This window comes from Tamandua tetradactyla, chromosome 12 (assembly GCF_023851605.1).
Source record: "Tamandua tetradactyla isolate mTamTet1 chromosome 12, mTamTet1.pri, whole genome shotgun sequence".
Taxonomy (NCBI): domain Eukaryota; kingdom Metazoa; phylum Chordata; class Mammalia; order Pilosa; family Myrmecophagidae; genus Tamandua; species Tamandua tetradactyla.
Window position 1 is genome coordinate 65,692,780 of NC_135338.1, and position 18,719 is coordinate 65,711,498.

The 18,719-nt window shown below is 36.4% G+C and overlaps 1 protein-coding gene and 1 pseudogene across 18 annotated transcripts in view; one reads left to right on the forward strand and one right to left on the reverse strand.

The window, feature by feature from the left end:
- The window catches only part of PEAK1 (pseudopodium enriched atypical kinase 1), a 363,497-nt gene that overhangs the window by 259,393 nt on the left and 85,385 nt on the right, over positions 1-18,719 (reverse strand). For 3 of the 18 annotated variants that reach the window (XM_077123665.1, XM_077123669.1, XM_077123674.1), the window contains one exon: positions 15,137-15,172. The exons of the other annotated variants lie outside the window; for them this stretch is intronic. The gene's annotated coding sequence lies outside the window, so the exon portion shown is untranslated. The remainder of the gene's footprint in view (positions 1-15,136; positions 15,173-18,719) is intronic. 18 annotated transcript variants of the gene reach the window in all.
- On the forward strand, positions 8,512-8,986 carry LOC143652261 (large ribosomal subunit protein uL23 pseudogene; annotated as a pseudogene).

Consider the following 18,719-nt stretch of genomic DNA (forward strand, 5'->3'; position numbering starts at 1 on the left):
CTACCCGTTAACTGCTTTTGTGACCAGGATGCACCAGCTCAGACACCCACCTGGCAAGCAGTAAAGAGACTGAAACAGTCACATCTAAGAGTCTAAGATTTAGAAGGCTCTTTTTTCCCCCTTCTCTTGAAGAATTCAATTTGGGGAAAGAAAGAGAAAAATGTCAAAAATGTGTAAACATGAATTGCACATACGTTAATTATACCTTCCTTATTGCCCAAAAAAGTGAAATCAGAGTAAAAAAAGTTTTATATAAATAGCTAACAGAAAAAGTATTCATTTGTTTGATCATTCAATAAATATTTACTGGGATGCCTACTTGTGACACTGTTCTAGGAGCTGGGGAAACAGCAGTAAACAACACAGAATGTCCCTGTCCCCACCAGAGAAGAACAAGAAATAAATAACTACCAATAACTGATTAGGTGCTAAGAAGAAAACAAAATAGGACCATGTAATAGAGGGTGAAAGGAGTGCTACTTTATAGTGAGTGGTCAAGGAGCATCTTTGGCCTTAGGCAAGACCATTCCCAAGAAAGGGGCAAGTAGTGGGAGACACTGAGGCTAGAATAAAATTGGTATATTCACAGAACAGAAAAGAAGGTTAGTGTGGCTGGAACTAGTGAACACAAGGAAGAATAGCAGCAGATAAGGCATCTTCAACATTTCACCATCATTTCAAAGTCATCAGTTGGGAAGATAAAAATAAAACTGTGACCGATGAGCTATTCATGGAACTCATTTCTGGACTAATAATGACCATTAGGAAGCTTTCAACAACAACAAAAAAGAAAAACATGACTTAAGAAATACCACAAGGGCAGAGGTTTCTGGAACAGAAAGGATCAGCAACACAATACTTTGGCTGATCGAGTGCTATCAGTCACTCCAAAAGCATTAATGTTTAAGATTCATCCGTATCTAGGGTTGGCTTGCATGAACAAAGGGACTATTTGAGGCTTAAAAAGGAAATGTTAAAGCACAGCACTCATAAGTGAACTCTATACAAAAACGTATGTCTCTGGACATGCTTAGTTTAATCTCTGCTTGACCTACACTTTTCAGAGAGCTCAGAGAAAAAAAAAAAAAACACTTTAAGTGTAAACAGATACCATAAAACCATACTCTCCTAAAAATAGAAATTTTAGAAAATTTTGCCACGTTTAACACTCTTCCTAGAATCTCAAAATATACTAGGATTGTAAAAATGAGAAACAAAAATTAAGTACATAGATCATCTACATTCCTTCTAGAGAAAGCACAAAACAGTCTTTAATTTCAAAATATCTATAACATTAAGTGATGCTATATTTTAAAAATAAAATATACCAATTAAAAAATTAGCTTATCCTATTTCAAGGACAAACAATACATGTGGCACTGGAAGATTTCCAGATACATACTTGCTTCATGATGTTGACAAGACATTTGTAACTGTGCATCATGTTAAAATTCCCAAACTATTCTGACTGCGATTGAATACATACAATATTTTTTTCTACAACAGCATTTTTGTAAGCCACTAATATTCATTTTGAGGGGGGGAAAAGAGGGAAAACAATGGGGAGCAAACGCTTCTTTTAGATGAAGTATAAGACTGTCTTCACTTAAGTCATACGTCATTTTAAAAGAGCACTGATACCAGAGACCTGGACTGAAATCCCATCTCTAACACTGACTAGCCGTGCAAACACCAGGGAAGTTACTTAACACCTTCTTGAACTTTACTTTTCCTTAACAGTAAAATAAGGCTGATAACACCTACCCTCACTGAAAGATGTAAAGACTAAATAAAATAAAATAGGTGAAGATTAGTGGAAACTGGTATTATTTGGTAACCACAATATCAGTAAGGCAAGTGGGTCCAAGCAAATAATAGAAAAAAATAAGAAAAATAATATAAATCATTGGTTGTAAGAGCTGAACACAATGTAAATGGTATCCTTTGAACTGCTGAATATATAAACCAAGCTCCTTTGTTTTACCTATAAAGAAATAAAAGTTTGGACAGCTTCAGTGACTAGCCTAAAGTTAAAAAGCAGACGGAGAAAGGGCTAAAACTTTGATTAGCTCCTAAATGTGGTATACATTTTATGGAACATTTCCATATATAAGATCCAATTGATCTTCAACACAAGATAGTTAATTTGACTCATGAGCAAACCCAAGACAGCAAAATCAGCCAGTTTATAGTGGAACCATGAGAAAAACCTAAGCCACTGTCTTAAGCTGTCTCTTAAGACAGATGGAAAGGCACTCTCTCATAACTTGACTAATACAGAAAAGTATGCCTCAGTAAAAAAATCACAATCTGTTATTCAGTTAGCAATTATTTTTAAAGTCATACTATAAAGATACCAATGTTTCCATATGTAATAAACAAAAGTAATCCACTTAAAAGAAAAATGCTCATAACAGGAAATCAAGTTCCCAAAGGCAAATTTTTTGACATATTTTCCACACTGAAGCCCCAGTTGATAACAGTCTAGTACAAGGTTGCAAGAATTCTTTCTATTGTTTGTTCACAGATTATTTAAACAAAACAGCTGGGTTAGTGAGCTGCTGAATATTTTATCATAATCAGGTAGTCCTTTGCTGCTATCATTAACAACTCTAATATTCACATACTTAAAAATTACCTAATCTTTTAAAATGTCTTTCCTTTCTTTCACATAGGATTTTCAAGCTAACCATTCTGTAAACACGTTAATCCATTTTTATATTTAAGTCAAAATAAATCCTTTTATAAAATAATTATGTTACAAATACTGCTTTATTATGCAGCTGAAGGGACAGAAAGGCTAGGAGACTGATTAAAATAAAGGACTTAAGTGACGAAGAGCCAGCTGAAGAATACAGCATCTAAATAGCAGTCATATATAGAATACACATTTCTGAATGTCATTAAGAAAGTATACATGTGCCTGATATTCCAAATTCTTGTTTTAAAAAGGATCAAGCAGTACAGGAAGAATCTTAGGTTTAATAGGAGAACTTGGAAGAAGAATACAGGAAGTCAGAGCCTATGACTTGTCCACCATGTGATGGTTTTCAGATCATTTGTACAAATACAATAAAAACATGCTCCCAGAGTTCCAAACAGTCCTCTACCTAAGCCACTTTCAAAGAAGTGAAAATGCAGGCTTAGATGCATAGAAGCAATTGCTCAGTTTTGTGACTAACATTTGGCATCATTGTTGTGGACAGGTAAGAAAAGAAAAGAACCATTAAATCAATACACAAATGAGCAGCAACCACTCACAGTAATTTCCTTTGAATGAGAGAGAAGAATAACTATATAAGTTGGGTGGAGATCAAACACTATTGAAAAGTTATGACCAGAGAGTCAAATTAACTGCTTAGTGTTGTTTCCAAGATTTCACTAGGAATCAATAAGGATTGCGACTGAATAGGCCACCACCTGACCATAGCAAGTCTTCTGGAGAGCTAAGATAGTGCATTCACCTTTAGGTATACTGCTTATCTGCCCTCTGAGAAATTTTTAAACCTGCATTTGATAATAATACAATGGTGAATCCCTTTTATCCAGCACTAAATTTATAATATATTCTTTAGATATGCAAAATATAAAAAATATGTTAGAGATTCAACAGAAAAAACAAGAGTCAGTTTGTGACAATATATCACTGCAGAAAACACTAAATCTCTCACAGCTTCCTCAGCTCTTGTTCTAAACATTGAGCCAGAGAATTCAGAATGATCACCCTGAAGCATTTCATGGATTAACAAAGACAGATAAATCTGTACAACCCATTTTGTTTTGTATTAAAATAATCTAAAATTGATCATTTGTAATTGACTGTTAAATAGCATAATCAATTACTAGAATACGCCATTCCTCGATCATCTTAGATACATTGAAGTTTCCTGCAAAATGTTCCTCTTTATAGATCAATTCACACTTAAAGCACCCTCTAATTATACTCTTCATTCAACATACACTTATTAAGCACTTTTTGTGTGCCAGGAACTATTAGTGCAGAGAAACATCATGCCGAATCAAATTTCCTTTTGCCTTGGGAGGCAGAGGGCATGCATGATTTACAGACATATACAAAAACTACATAATAGGACAAGTGCTATATACTAGAGATGCGAAGAACTTAATTCTTCCTGGAGAGGTAAGAAAAGCTTACCAGACTAGCTAATACTTTACTGACTGTTAAAGTTTCAGTAGGAGTTTGGTAGATATACTAGAGGTTGTTCATGATCATAGGAGAATGTGTTAGATCCACAACTTTTGCAAAGTTGTGTAGATAGGAAATACTACTTGCTGCTTGGCATGGCAATAACAGATCTTGGTAATAGATAAGGATGAAAGAGTAATTAGTAATTAAGACAGGGCACAAGGGTGCTTGGACTTCATCCTGCTGATGTGAAATACTGAGCAGAGCTGTAATAATAATTTGTGTTTTAGAGAAATCATTCTGGCCATACAACAGAAGGACAGACTGGAAGGAATATAGTCTGGGGTTAATCCAGTCTTGTAAACCTATTAAAAGACCATTAAGATTACTACCACCTTTAGAACATGGCAACAGGATTGACCCCTCCTGTGATCACACCTTCCTCCATGTAATCAACAGCACAGAGGGCCAAGGGGAAGTGACTTCCTGGGTCTCAACCATACAGACTACTTTTCACCTACATGGAACTCCAGAATTCCATGCTCAAATGACTCTAAACTCACTTCCAGGACAGGGTCTCACACAATAAGTGGTGACTGTGGGGAAGATGCAGGCTGTGGAGAGAGTTTAGATATTCAGAATGGGGTATGCACATGTGTGGGGGGAAAAGACAGGAATGGAAAAATAAGAAGAGGCTGCAAGCCCAGACGGGAAGTCAGGAGATAGTATTTCCAGCACCATCATATTCCAGCCCAGAACCATGAGAACACTAAGAACTTTAAATTCAAACCTGGCCTTCCAAGTCATTGTTTAGGTATCAAGGTAGAAGGATAGAACATGATTTTTTAATTTAACCATTTGTAGGATTTATCACTTCTCAATATTTAAACATGGTGTATGGACCTCCATTTGTACTCTTGCACCAGGCCAAATGTTAGTCTTGTTTTACAATAACACAGACCAAAAGTTGATGAATTTCAAACAACTAAAATTTATTGCTCACTTATATTTGTTAGGCATGATGTTACGTAATGTGATATCACTTAATCTTTTAATTTAATCATCACAAAAAACCCAAAGGTCAGATTATTATTATTGTTATCTCCATTAATAGATGAGGAAACAGGCTTAGTAAGAGAAGGTGGCTTAACAGGGTAAGTAAACTCACTGCCCTCCTCCTCTCTAGGTGGGACATGACTCCCAGGGGTATAAACCTCCCTGGAGTATGGGACAGAAATCTTAGAACAAGCTGGGACTCAGTATCAAGGGATTGAGAAAACCTTCTCGACTGAAAGGGGAAAGAGAAATGAAACAAAATAAAGTGTCAATGGCTGAGAGTTTCAAATAGAGTTGAGAGGTTATCCTGGAGGTTATTCTTATGCATTATATAGATAACCCCTTTTTAGTTTAAGGTGTATTAGAGAGGCTAGAGGGAAGTGCCTAAAACTGTGCAGCTGTGTTCCAGTAGCCATGTTTCTTTAAGATGATTGTATAATGATACAGCTTTTGCAAGTGACTTTGTGATTGTGAAAACCTTGTTCTGATGCTCCTTTTATCTACGGTATGGACAGATGAGTAAAAACTATGGATTAAAAATAAATAATAATAGGGGGAACAAATGTAAAATAAATTGGGTAGAGGGAAATATCAGTGGTGGATGAGAGAAAGGGGTAAGGAGTAATGGTATGTATGAATTTGTTCTTTGTTCTTTTTATTTCTTTTTCTGGACAGATGTAAATGTTCTGAGAAATGATAATGGTGATGAAAATACAACTACATGATGATATTGGGAGTTACTGATTGTACACCAAGTATGGAATGTTCATATGTTAAGAATGTTCATGTTGTATGTTGATAGATTTTATTAATAAAAATGAAAAAAAAAAAGATAAGGTGGCTTCCCCAAAGTTACTGCTACCTGTACCAAGGCACTGTGTATAGGAATGACACAAATACCACAAAATTCATGTCAAGAGGCAAACTAATACTCAGCCAAATTTTTTTAATTTAATTTATTTTGTATTATCAAACCAAAACAACATATAATCATAAACATTCTTAACATACGAACATTCTGTGTATAGTGTACAATCAATGGCTCACAATATCATCACATAATAGTATATTCTTCATCATGATCATTTTTTTCAGAACATTTGCATCACTCCAGAAAAAGAAATAAAAGAAAAAAGAAAAAATTCATGCATACCATACTTCTTTACCCCTCCCTCTCATTGACCACTAGTATTTCCATCTACTCAATACAGTTTAACCTTTGTTCCCCTTATTTTTTTCTATACCCCTTACCAGTCCCTTTCATTGTTCATTAGTATTTCAATCTACTCAATTTATTTTAACATTTATTTTTAATCCATTTTTTTACTCATCTGTTAATACTGTAGATAAAAGGAGCATCAGATACAAGGTTTTCACAATCACACAGTCACATTGAGAAATTTATATCATTATACAATCATCTTCAAGAAACATGGCTACTGGAACACAGCTCTACAGTTTCAGGCACTTCCCTCTAGCCTCTCTAATACACTTTAAACTAAAAAGTAGATATCTATAAAATGCATAAGAATAACTTCCAGGATAACCTCTTGACTCTGTTTGGACTCTCTTAGCCATTGACACTTTATTTTGTCTCATTCCTCTCTTCCCCCTTTCGGTTGAGAAGGTTTTCTCAATCCCTTGATGCTGAATCCCAGATCATTCTAGGATTTCTGTTCCAGTTGCTAGGGAGATTTAGACCCCTGGGAGTCATGTCCCATGTAGAGAGGGGGAGGCCAGTGAGCTTGTTTGCCGTGTTGGCTGAGAGAAAGATAGGACACATCTGAGCAACAAAAGAGGTTCTCTGGGGGGGTGACTCTTAGGCCTAATTTTAAGTAGGCTTAGTCTATTCTTTGAAGGGATAATTTCATATGAACAAACCCCAAGATTGAGGGCTTGGCCTATTGATTTGGTTGTCTCCACCACTTGTGAAAATAACAGGGATTCTCCAAACTGGGAAGTTGAATATTCCCCCTTTCTTGGCATTCCCCCAAAGGGACTTTGCAAATAGTTTTTTTTTTTTATTCAGTGTTCAAATCACTCTGGGATTTATCGGGACATCACTCTGGACAAATCTACAAAATTTCAAGCCCTATTCAAGGTTCCATGTACTTATGGTGTTCAATAAACTCTCCATATCAGTTATATTAGGAAATACACTAGTCAAAATATAAATTTTGTACCAGATAAAATTTTTTGCTTTAGTCTCACACATAAGTTAAAGTTTTAAAATATAAATTACCATCTATATTCAATACGCTGCAATACTGACATTCCTTTGTTCTTCCTCATGCAAAACATTTTTTAAATTTGTATATTTAGTCACTACCATTGCATACTCTAGGCATTCTTAGATTATATCATCTCAGTCTTTATCGTCAATCTTTACTTCTGGTTTCATTTGTGTCCCCAGCCCTCCTCCCTCTATCATTCTCACATTCAGCTTCATTCAATGTACTAACATTACTGTGGCTATAATTAGGTAGTACTGTGCTATTCATTTCTGAATTTTTACAATCAATCCTGTTGCATAATCTGTATCCCTTCAGCTCCAATTACCCAAAATCTACCCTATTTCTATCTCTTGATGGCCTCTGTTCTTATCTGAAATTCTCCAAGTTCATTCAGTGAGACCATACAGTATTTGTTCTTTTGTTTCTGGCTAATCTCACTCAGCATAATGTCCTGAAGTCCCATCCATGTTGTCATATGCTTTATGACTTTATTCTGTCTTACAGTTGCATAATATTCCATCGTATGTATATACCCACAGCTTGTTTAGCCACTCATCTGTTGATGGACATTTGGGCTGTTTACATTTCTTGGCAACTGTAAATAATGCTGCTATCAACATTTGTGTGCAAATGTCCGTTCGTGTTCTCGCCCTCATATACTCTGAATAGATACCTAGCAATGGTATTACCGGATCATAAGGCAATTCTATACTTAGCTTCCTGAAGAACCACCAAACTGCCTTCCACAACGGTTGCACCATTTTACATTCCCAACAGTGGATAAGTGTGCCTCTTTCTCCACATCCTCTCCAACAGTTGTCATTTTCTGTTTTATTGTTAATGGCCATTCTGGTGGGTGATGGATGATATCTCATTGTCGTTTTTATTTGCATTTCCCTAATAGCCTCAACCAATTTTAAGAAACAGAGCTTAATCTTTTAAATAAATACTGCAGGAGAAAGAATTGTTTGGAATCTACTTACAATATTTTCTACAGAGAAATTGGAAGAAGAAAATGCAAAGAATTAAACAACGCCATATCAGTTTTTAAAAAGTGATTACGCGTTTTTCACGAAGATGGTGCCGAAAGCGAAGAAGGAAGCCCCTGGCCCTCCCAAAACCAAAGCCAAAGCAAAGGCTTTGAAAGCCAAGAAGGCAGTGCTGAAAGGTGTTCACAGCCACAAAAAAAAAAAAAGGATCTGCACTTCACTAACATTCCGCTGGCCCAAGACACTGTGTCTCAGAAGTCAACCCAAATATCCTTGGAAGAACACCCCCAGGAGAAACAAGCTTGACCACTATGCCATCATCAAGTTCCCTCTGACCACTGAATCAGCTATGAAGAAGACTGAAGACAACAACACTCATGTTCATTGTGGATGTCAAGGTCAACAAGCATCAGATCAAACAGGCTTTGAAGAAACTTTATGACATTGACGTCGCCAAGGTCAACACTCTGATCAGGCCTGATGGAGAGAAGAAGGCATATGTTTGACTGGCTCCTGACTATGACGCTTTGGATGTTGCCAACAAAATTGGAATCATCTGAACTGAGTCCAGCTGGCAAATTCTTCCTTGTTCTCAAAAGGGACTCTCTCAGAAATGTCTCTCTTGTATAGGATTCCAGCAAACTAATCAAGACCCACGTAGAATGGGTGGACACACTTCTTGGTCTAATCAAGCTTAACAGCCATAACTGATTGAGTCATATCTCCGTGGAGAGAATCTAATCAAGTTTTCAACCTACAGTACTGAATAGGGATTAGAAGAAACCGTTGTTTTCACAAGATTGATTAAGATTAAATATGGCTCTTCTAGGGTACAGGCATCCTTTCAAACTGGCACACACACACACATACACACACACACACACACACTAGATGGGTATGTGAATGTATGTATGTTACTCTGATAAAAAATAAATAATTTCAAAAGTAGATAGATGCCTGTATGTACATTATTACAAGAAACCTCAAGAAATTAACCGCAGTTATCTTTGGGAAGAACGAAGCTTTCATTTTTCATCTTTTTATCTATCAGTGCTGCTTGAATTTCCTAACATTATCCATGCATAGATTTGTTTTCTTTATACTTATTTATAGTAGAAAAAGTTACCTTAAAAATAATATTGCAACAAATGTAACAAATGTACTACACTAATGCAACATGTTAAAAAACAGGTGCTATCAAAGAACCCTGCATTATATATTTTTTGCATTTTAACATTTTTAATTGTGGAATATAACATAAATACAAAAAAGCAATAAATATCAGTATATTTTAACAGGTAGTTATAGAATAGGTTTCAAAGTTTGGTATGGCTTACAGTTTTACAATTTCAGGTTTTTCCTTTTACCTGCTCCAAGACACTGGAAGTTAAAAAGAAATATCAGTATAATGATTCAGCAGTCACACTTTGTTTGTTAAATCCATGTTCTCTGTTATAACTCCTTCTTCTTCTTTGATCCTTCTCCCAGTCTTTAGGGATGTTTGAGTTATGCTCATTCTAATGTTTTTTCATGTTGAAAAGGGGTGTCGACAATACAGGATGGGGGATGGAACTGGTTGATGTCCTTAGACAGACTATACCATAAGCCTTTGAGTTTACCTACACCAGAGTCATAACAGCAAAATCAAACAGTATCTATTCTTCTGGCTTATTTGACTCAGCATTATGTCCTCAAGCTTCATTCATGTTGTCATAGGCTTCAGGACTTCATTTTGTCTTATTGCTGCATAAAATTCCATCATATATATAAACCACATTTTATTTATCCATTTATCTGTTAATGGGCACTTGGATTGTTTCCATCTTTTGGCAATTGTAACTAGTACCACTACAAACATTGGTGTGCAAATGTGTGTTCATGTCACTGCTTTCAGCTCTTCTGGGTACATACCAAATATTGGTACTGCCAGATTGTAGGGCAATTTGATATTTAGTTTTCTGAGGAACTGCCAAACTGTCTTTCACAGTGGCTATTCATTTTACATTCCCACCAGCAATGAATAAGTGTTTCAATTTCTCCACATCCTCTCTAACATTTGTAGTTTTCTGTTTGTTTAATAGCAGACATTCTTATAGGTGTCAGGTGATATCTGACTGTAGTGTTGATACGAATTTCCCTTATAGCTAATGAAGATGAATATCTCTTCATGTACTTTCAGCCATTTGTATATGCTCTTCGGAAAAATGTCTATTCATAACCTTTGCCCATTTTATAATTGGGTTGTCTGTTCTTTTATGGTTGAGTCGTACAATTTTGTCCTATATGTAATTTCCAAATATTTTCTCCCATTGATTTGGTTGCCTCTTTACATTTTCTTTTCCCTCTTCACATTTTTGATGAAGTTCTTTGAGGCACAGAAGTATTTGATTTTGAGGAGGGAACACTGCATTTTAGGCATAATTTTTCTGTAAAACCACAACTTCTCTAATAAAAAATAATAATATTGCAAATTAGCACTGGCATACCATGCTCATGCAAAAATGAATATTTGTCCCTAGAAACCTAAGTTTTTCTTTGTTTTGTTTTTTATGATATATAGTACTGACCTGAAACTTTAAAAACTTTATAATGTTTGAAGAAGATTTAAAGTGGTTCCTTGACAGACAAAAAATATTTTCCATATAAGAGATATTCCAGAGTTAGGACCAATTTGTGGAAAAGCAAAGCACTTTGAAGAGAAATAAGTCAACCAGGTGTCGATGACAGCTTGGTAAAAATGATAAATCATTTAGTGAAAGATCAATGTGTGGACTGAGGCAGATATTTGTTATGCACAAATGAGCTGCTATACTTTACAGCTCTTCTCATTAGCATACAGAGATGCATTACCCTGACATTAAATAAAGAGAAAAAAAATACTGTAGCAAGCAGCTGTTGGCTAATGACAAAGAAAACCATGGACCCTTTGAGGACAATGTCCATCCAGCTGTAAGCATGGAAACAGCAAACACATGCACTGCTTTTCAGTATCAACTATAAATAGCCATGAAAAAGATGCTTAGCTTTTATGTTATTTTTTAGATTGATATTTTCAAATATCAATCACATAGTCTATTCTAAACAGGACACTTAGAAAAAGTTCACTCTAAATAACCAGAAGTCAAAACACATACATGCATTTTATTCTCATGCCATTTTTCTTTGTATCAATATCCACTGAAATGAGAATAGTTGGTCTAAGGAAAATCCTGAAAGAAATGGCAAACTAAGCAGATTCCTTCTGCCCCCAACTACTTACATTATTACTTTCTTTTTTCTGTCCCCATTTCACCACCTCTTCCTCCCACCTCATATCTCACCCCCAACATTTTCATATCACTCAGGGACTCTGTTGCAATGTTCTCTGAGGCTAGCTCCTATGTCAAAATTTATTTTATCTATTACATCTTTTCCAGAATGTTGCATGATCTGATATCAGCAACCACAATCTTTAATTCCTTGACTTTTCCCTCCTCCTATCCAAGACTAATGCTTCTACCTAATTTCAAGACCATACCCTCTCCTGCTTTCTCAGAAACCTTCCAAATACCCTTACCTTTCCTTTATTTTTGAACTTTTCTCTCTTCACTGGCAGTTTTCCCCCATTATATAAACACACCTAAGTCTCTGTCATGGTTAGGGACAGGTGTCAACTTGGCCAAGTTGTGGTACCTGTTCATCTGATTGGGCAAGCGCCGGCCTGTCTGTTGCAATGAGGACATTTCATAGGATTGGTCATGATCACGTCAGCTACATCCACAGCTGATTCCATTTGTAATCAGCCAAAGGGGAGTGTCTTCTGCAATTAGTGATGCTAAATGCAATCATGGGAAGCCTTTTAAGGAGGACTCAGAGGAGACAGGTTCCATTCCTGCTTTGGCTGGTGAGCCTCTCCTGTGGAGTTCATCCAGGCCATCCATTGGAGTCATTGGCTTTGCAGCCTGCCCTGTGGATTTTGGACTCTGCGTTCCTACAGTCACGTCAGACACTTTCATAAATTTTATATTTGCAAGTGTTCCCTGTTGATTCTGTTTCTCTAGAGAACCCTAACTAATACAGTCTCTAAAACTCAAATAAAACCCTATATTTAAAAGGTAAAAAAATGCTAGTGTATGGAACTTACCCTATAAATGGTTTCGCTTTATTGTATGCCTTCTTACTCTCCTTCCCTTTACCCAATCACTCCACAATCCACAGTGATTTGAAGATTTGAAGACTCTGCAGACATAATTACATCTACAAGGGTCTGTAGAGGCCTAAGGTCTGTGGATGAAATTCAGGAGATCCACAAACATGGATGGGAAAATAAATTATATCTTTGTTTCTTCCAAACTCTAAATTACTGTAGTTACTAGGCCTGCTACTCTATCTTACCATGTGTTATGTTAAATAAGCACATATTACTTTATCACAAATAGTTTGCTAACAATAGTTTAATATATAATTGATTTCCTTTATAATTCCATGTATTTTATTTTCCATCTGTGGCAGATTATATTTTTCAAAAATGCCACAAAAATATCCCCCATTCCACATGTGACGTGAATTTGCTATTCCCCCATCAAGATACTAAATCTGACTCCTTCTCCTTAAATCCAAGCTGCTGTTTAACTTGCTTTAACCAAAAGAAAGTAGTGGAAGTGAGGCTGACTGATTTGAAATGCTGATGCTGAGTGACTTGAAAAGTCATCTGGGTGCTGGGACTACATTTGGGGTAATTTTGCATAGTTATAATTACCAGAATCAAATCTGGTACCTAGAACTGGGGTGCTGATATAACAAAGACCTAAAACATGTGACACTGGCTTCAGGACTGCATGGTAAGTAGAAGGTGGAAGGGCCTTGAAGGTACCATTAGCAAAAGCCTGATGAGACTTGGGGAGGCTATTGGAGAGACGCCGTAAAAAAAAGGGAGTAAAATATTATTGGAAGCTGGAGGAAAGAAGATCTTTGTAATGAAATGACAGATAATTTAGCAAAACTTTTGCCTGTGGTAAAATAAAAAATAGAAAATGTTGCTAACAAATTGTTTCTTCTAGCTAAGATAATTTCCAAGCAGAATGTCCAAGGTATCAACTGGCTTTTTTCATCTGGATATCAGATGGAGAGACGGACTAAAGTAGGAATTCTTCTCTTGTCAAGAATTCAAAGGAAATATAAAGAAACTAGGAATTGCTGGATTCAGAAATAAAACTATTTCTCATTCACAATCTCTTCCAACAGCATGTTCAAAGTAAGAAGCAGTCTCAGGGTAAGCACAGGGCGCCAAGGGAAAATCTGGTCTCAAGATAAAGATGAAGCCAAGGATGTTACCGTAAAAATCTTTTAACACTCAGTTTCTCTCCTGGTTTCTCCCTCCTGATCTCCTTGCTACCTCCTTTTTCTGCACTTGACTAGTAAAATTAGATGTTCCCGGAGGTTTTATCCTCAATCTTGAATAATCCCTTCTTCCACCACTCCCTGAAATCTGTTAACCCACCAATATCCCCACCCCTCTGAAGCTCCCACCTCACTCCAAGAACTACAGACATACCTGCACATCTCCACCTGAAGATCTCAGAGAAACCACAAACTAAACATGTCAAAATTGTATCTAAACAAGAATGAACTTGGAAGACTCATACTTCCTGATCTTAGCAACTTAGTACAAAGCCACAGTAATCAAAACAGCATGGTACTGGCACAAGGACAGACATACAGACCAAGAAAATTGAATTGAGAGCTCAGAAATCAACCCTCACATTTATGGTGAACTGATTTTTGACAAGAGGACAAAGATCATTCAGTCGGGAAAAAACAGTGCCTTCAACAAATGGTACTGGGAAAACTGGTCTCCATTTGCAAAAGAATGAAGGTGGACCCCTACCTCACATCATACACAAAAATCAAGTCAGAACTATACCCAACTCCTAGAAGAAAATACAGGGAAGCATTTTCAGAACTTTGTGTTAGGCAATGGTTTTTACTTTATACCCAAAGTACAAGCAACAACAACAACAAAATAGTTAAACAAGGCCTCATCAAAATTACAAATTTTTGAGTCTCAAAGGACTTTATTTTGAAAACAAAATGACAACCTACACAATGAGAGAAAATATTTGGAAACCACATATCCAACAAGGGTTCAATAACCAGAAGATCAGCCTTGGAGATGTCACATGGGAAAACTGGAGAGAACTATGAGAAATCCTAGGGTGATAAAGGCACATTTTGAACTGGTATGGTGTGTGTGTTGGGGGAGGGGGGGTAGTTTGGGCCTCAGACAAGACACAGCCCATCAAACTATGGGATAACAAAACAGAAAAGTAACTACTGAAAAAGTAATCTGAAGTTATGCTATGTAGGGTAAGGAGGACTGACACAAGCTCTCTGATGCCTAGGACTCTCCACCTCCAGCTTCTGATATTACTAGGACTGACATATATTAAATTTGAATCTCCCTACACAAGCAGTCTATGACAGAGTACAATAATAAGATATGCAAAAACCATGCCAGGAAATTATAAAATGTTATTATGATATTAAAAAAAACATGGAGTGATAAACCAGCTTATGGATAAGATGACTTATCTCTTGATACCAATTCTCCCTGAATTGATCTGTACCTTCAAAATAATTCAAATTGAAATTCCCAAATAATTTTTCATGAAACATGATTCTAAAATTAATATGGGGGCGGTGCAACAGTGGCTCACTGGCAGAATTCTCACCTGCTATGCTGGAGACCTGGGTTCAATTCCTGGAGCCTGCCCATGCAAAAACAAAAATAATAATGATAATAATAATAAGAGTACAGGATCAAGAATATCAGGAAATTTCTGAAGGAGAAATTTTCTGCGAACATATTATGAACCTACTGTAATTAAGTCAGTGCGATATTGGCACAGGGATAAAGAAACTAACCCATGGAATTGAACAGAGTACAGAAAAACACAACCAAGGAAACAATTCAAATGAGATGGCATGTCAAATCCCGGAAATAAGAGGGACTGTCCAATTAATGGAGCTAAATAATTGATAATCCCATTGTTCTAGTTTGCTAGCTGCCAGAATGCAATACACCAGAGACAGATTGGCTTTTAATAAAAGGGGATTTATTTTGTTAGTTCTTCAGAGGAAAGGCAGCTAACTTTCCATTGAGGTTCTTTCTTATGTGGAAGGCACAGGATGGTCTCTGCTGGTCTTCTCTCCAGGCCCCTGGTTCCAACAACTTTCCCCGAGGTGGCTTCTTTCTGCATCTCCAAAGGCCTGGGCTGAGCTGCAAGTGCTGAGATGAGGAATGACCAGCTGCTTAGGCTGTGTTACGTTGCGCTCTCTCATTTAAGCACCAGCCAATTAATTCAAACGTCACTCATTGCAGCAGACATGCCTCCTAGCTGACTGCAGATGTAATTAGCAACAGATGAGGCTCGCGTACCATTGGCTTATGTCCGCAGCAACAAAACTAGGTATGCTCACCTGGCCAAGTTGACAACTGAATCCAACTACCACACCCATTTTAGAAGAAAAGACGAAATTTGATCATCACATCATATGTAAAATCAACACCAGAGAGGGATATTAGACACTTTAACGTCAAAAATAACTTTAAGGAGCAGTGTGAAGAGACAAGAATGACCCCCAACCCCCATACTGGGCAAAGCCTGCACACTGCACCCAGCACCTACGTCCCACAGCCATAGCCACCATGTCCAAGAGAAAGGCTGAAAGGAATGCTAAAGGAGATAAAGCCGAGGTAAAAGACAAACCACAGAGAAGATCTGCAAGGTTATCTGCTAAACCTGCTCCTCCAAAGCCAGAACCCAAGCCTATAAAAAAGCCCCTGCAAAGAAGGTAGAAAAGGTACCCACAAGGAAAAAGGGGAAAGCTGATACTGGCAAGGATGGGGATAACCCAGCAGAAAATGGAGATGCCAGAACAGACCAGGCACAGAAAGCTGAAGGTGCTGGAATTGTCAAGTGAAGTGTGTGCATTTTTGATAACTGTGTACTTCTGGTGACTGTACAGTTTGAAATACTATTTTTATAAAGTTTTATAAAAATGCAGAATTTTTTTTTAAGCTATGTTGTTAGCACACAGAATACTTCATGGTTGTTTTTTGGGGAAGGGACAAATGTCACTAATAAAATGTCTCCAAAGCTGGATTAACATGGGAGAAAACACCTTTCCCCCCTACTTTTGAGAGACTTCATCTTTACTCCCAGGATATTGGGTTCCCTGATGTTCATATACATTAGCCACCTTGGCACTTGTGGAATGGAAAAACTAAAATTCGTTTTTATGTCCTCATGTCCTTTTTCCCTTCTTAGCCTTCAGCATAGACTTGACTCTCTGCAATCTGTTGAGGCCTGACCCAAAAAAATTATCAGAACGTCAGACAATCTAGACTTTCCAGTGATGACCTTGAGATGGCATCCCGCAAAAGAGCAGTGAGTCCTTGTTTAGGTTGTGGATCTTCAAACTGATAATTCTGCCATTTTCACTTCATTTCCTGAAAGTCTGGGTCTCCTTGAGAAAAGCTGAAAAACAACATGCTAAATGTGAAATGTCAACCCTCACTCTAAGCTTTCCCTGTTCAGAGCATCAAACGAAGACTTCATTGGGTTTTATAGTGGCTTTCTTATCTTGATAGCCCATTGAAGGAGGGAGTTTGAAAGTTGTATACTGTTAACAATTACTTGCTCATACCCTGCCTGAAATACCATGATTGTTATGAAAAGTATCTTTAATAAAGCTAGATACAGTTGGTAAAATAAAAATAAATACTTTAAAAGAAGGGGAGAATTGGACACAGAGAGACACTGGAGAGAAGGCCATGAAGATGGAGGAAGAATATGTCTATAAGTGAAGGTACAACAAGGACGGCCAGCAGACACCAGAAGCTACAAGAGGCAAGGAAGGATTTTTCTTTACAGGTTTCAAAGGGAACATGACCCTACTGACATCATGATTTTGGACTTCTGGCCTCCAAAACAGTGAAACAATAAATTTCCATTGTTTTAAGTCCAAAAAGAAAAAAACAACTTTAAAAAACTTAGTGGAAAAGATGAACATCTTTTGACCTGAGAGTAGAAAAAAATTTCTTAAAGAAGACAAGACAAATTTGACTATTTTAAAATTAAAGACCAATGTTCATCAAAAAACACCATAAAAAATAAAAATACAAGTTTTAAACTGAAAAAAAGTATATTTAGTCCACAAAACTTTTAATGGATTATTATTGAGAATATTTAAACAACTCCTAAAAGTCAATAACACACATACACACACACACAAACATATAAAACTTGGCCAGAAAAATAGGCAAAAGACAAAGAACAAGCAGTCACAGCAGAACACATACCCATAACCAAAAAATAAATGAAAAAGGGTTTCACATCACTAGGGGGTAAGAGAAATTAACAATAAAACCACTTGTCAGACAAAATAATGAAAGACTTTGAAATGAACAAAAAGACTAGCGTACATACTTCTTAATTCACTCATTCACTACCTTCATCTTTCATTTTCTTTAAGCAATTTTCAACTCTATAAATTGTAGAAAACTAATAATATAAATTACTCTCGTACACAGAAATGCAAATTAGTTGCGTCCAGTGCAATGTAATTGAATTTTGTATCCATTTGAAAAATTCATTTTCAGCATTCCTTTACTGCATATAAATATCTCTTTGAATTTTCCTTTGAATTGGTTTTAACATCTTACCAGTTCTCTCATTAATGAGTTAAATAAATATTTCATGTGTTCATTTTATATCTGTATCAGAGTCATGATTATATCCTCTTTTAAAAATTATGCTTTAACAACCCAATTAGAATTCATGACAAAAGTTCCCAGCAAACAAGAAATAGAAGGGACTTTCTTCAACCTGAGGATAATATCACACTTCATGGTAAAAGATGGAAACCTTTCTCCCTAAAATAAATCAAGGATGTCTGCTCTCACCACTTCTATTTAATATTGTACTAGAGGTCCAAGGCAGTACTATAAGGCAAGGAAAAGAAATCAAACATACAAACTGAAAGGAATAAATATGTCTTTACTTACATACACATAATAGTAATATCTACAGGAAAAGAAAACTACTAGAACTAATATATTAATGACAATCTACAAACTTCAGTTGGACTTTCATTTATAAGTATCGAACAACTGGAAAAATACACACTTTTAAAACGTCATTATAATAGCATTAAAAACATAAAAAACTTAAAAATAAATTTAATAAAATGTGAAGACCTGTACACTGAAAGTCAAAAGAATATAGCTTTGAGAAATTAAAGAGGATCGAA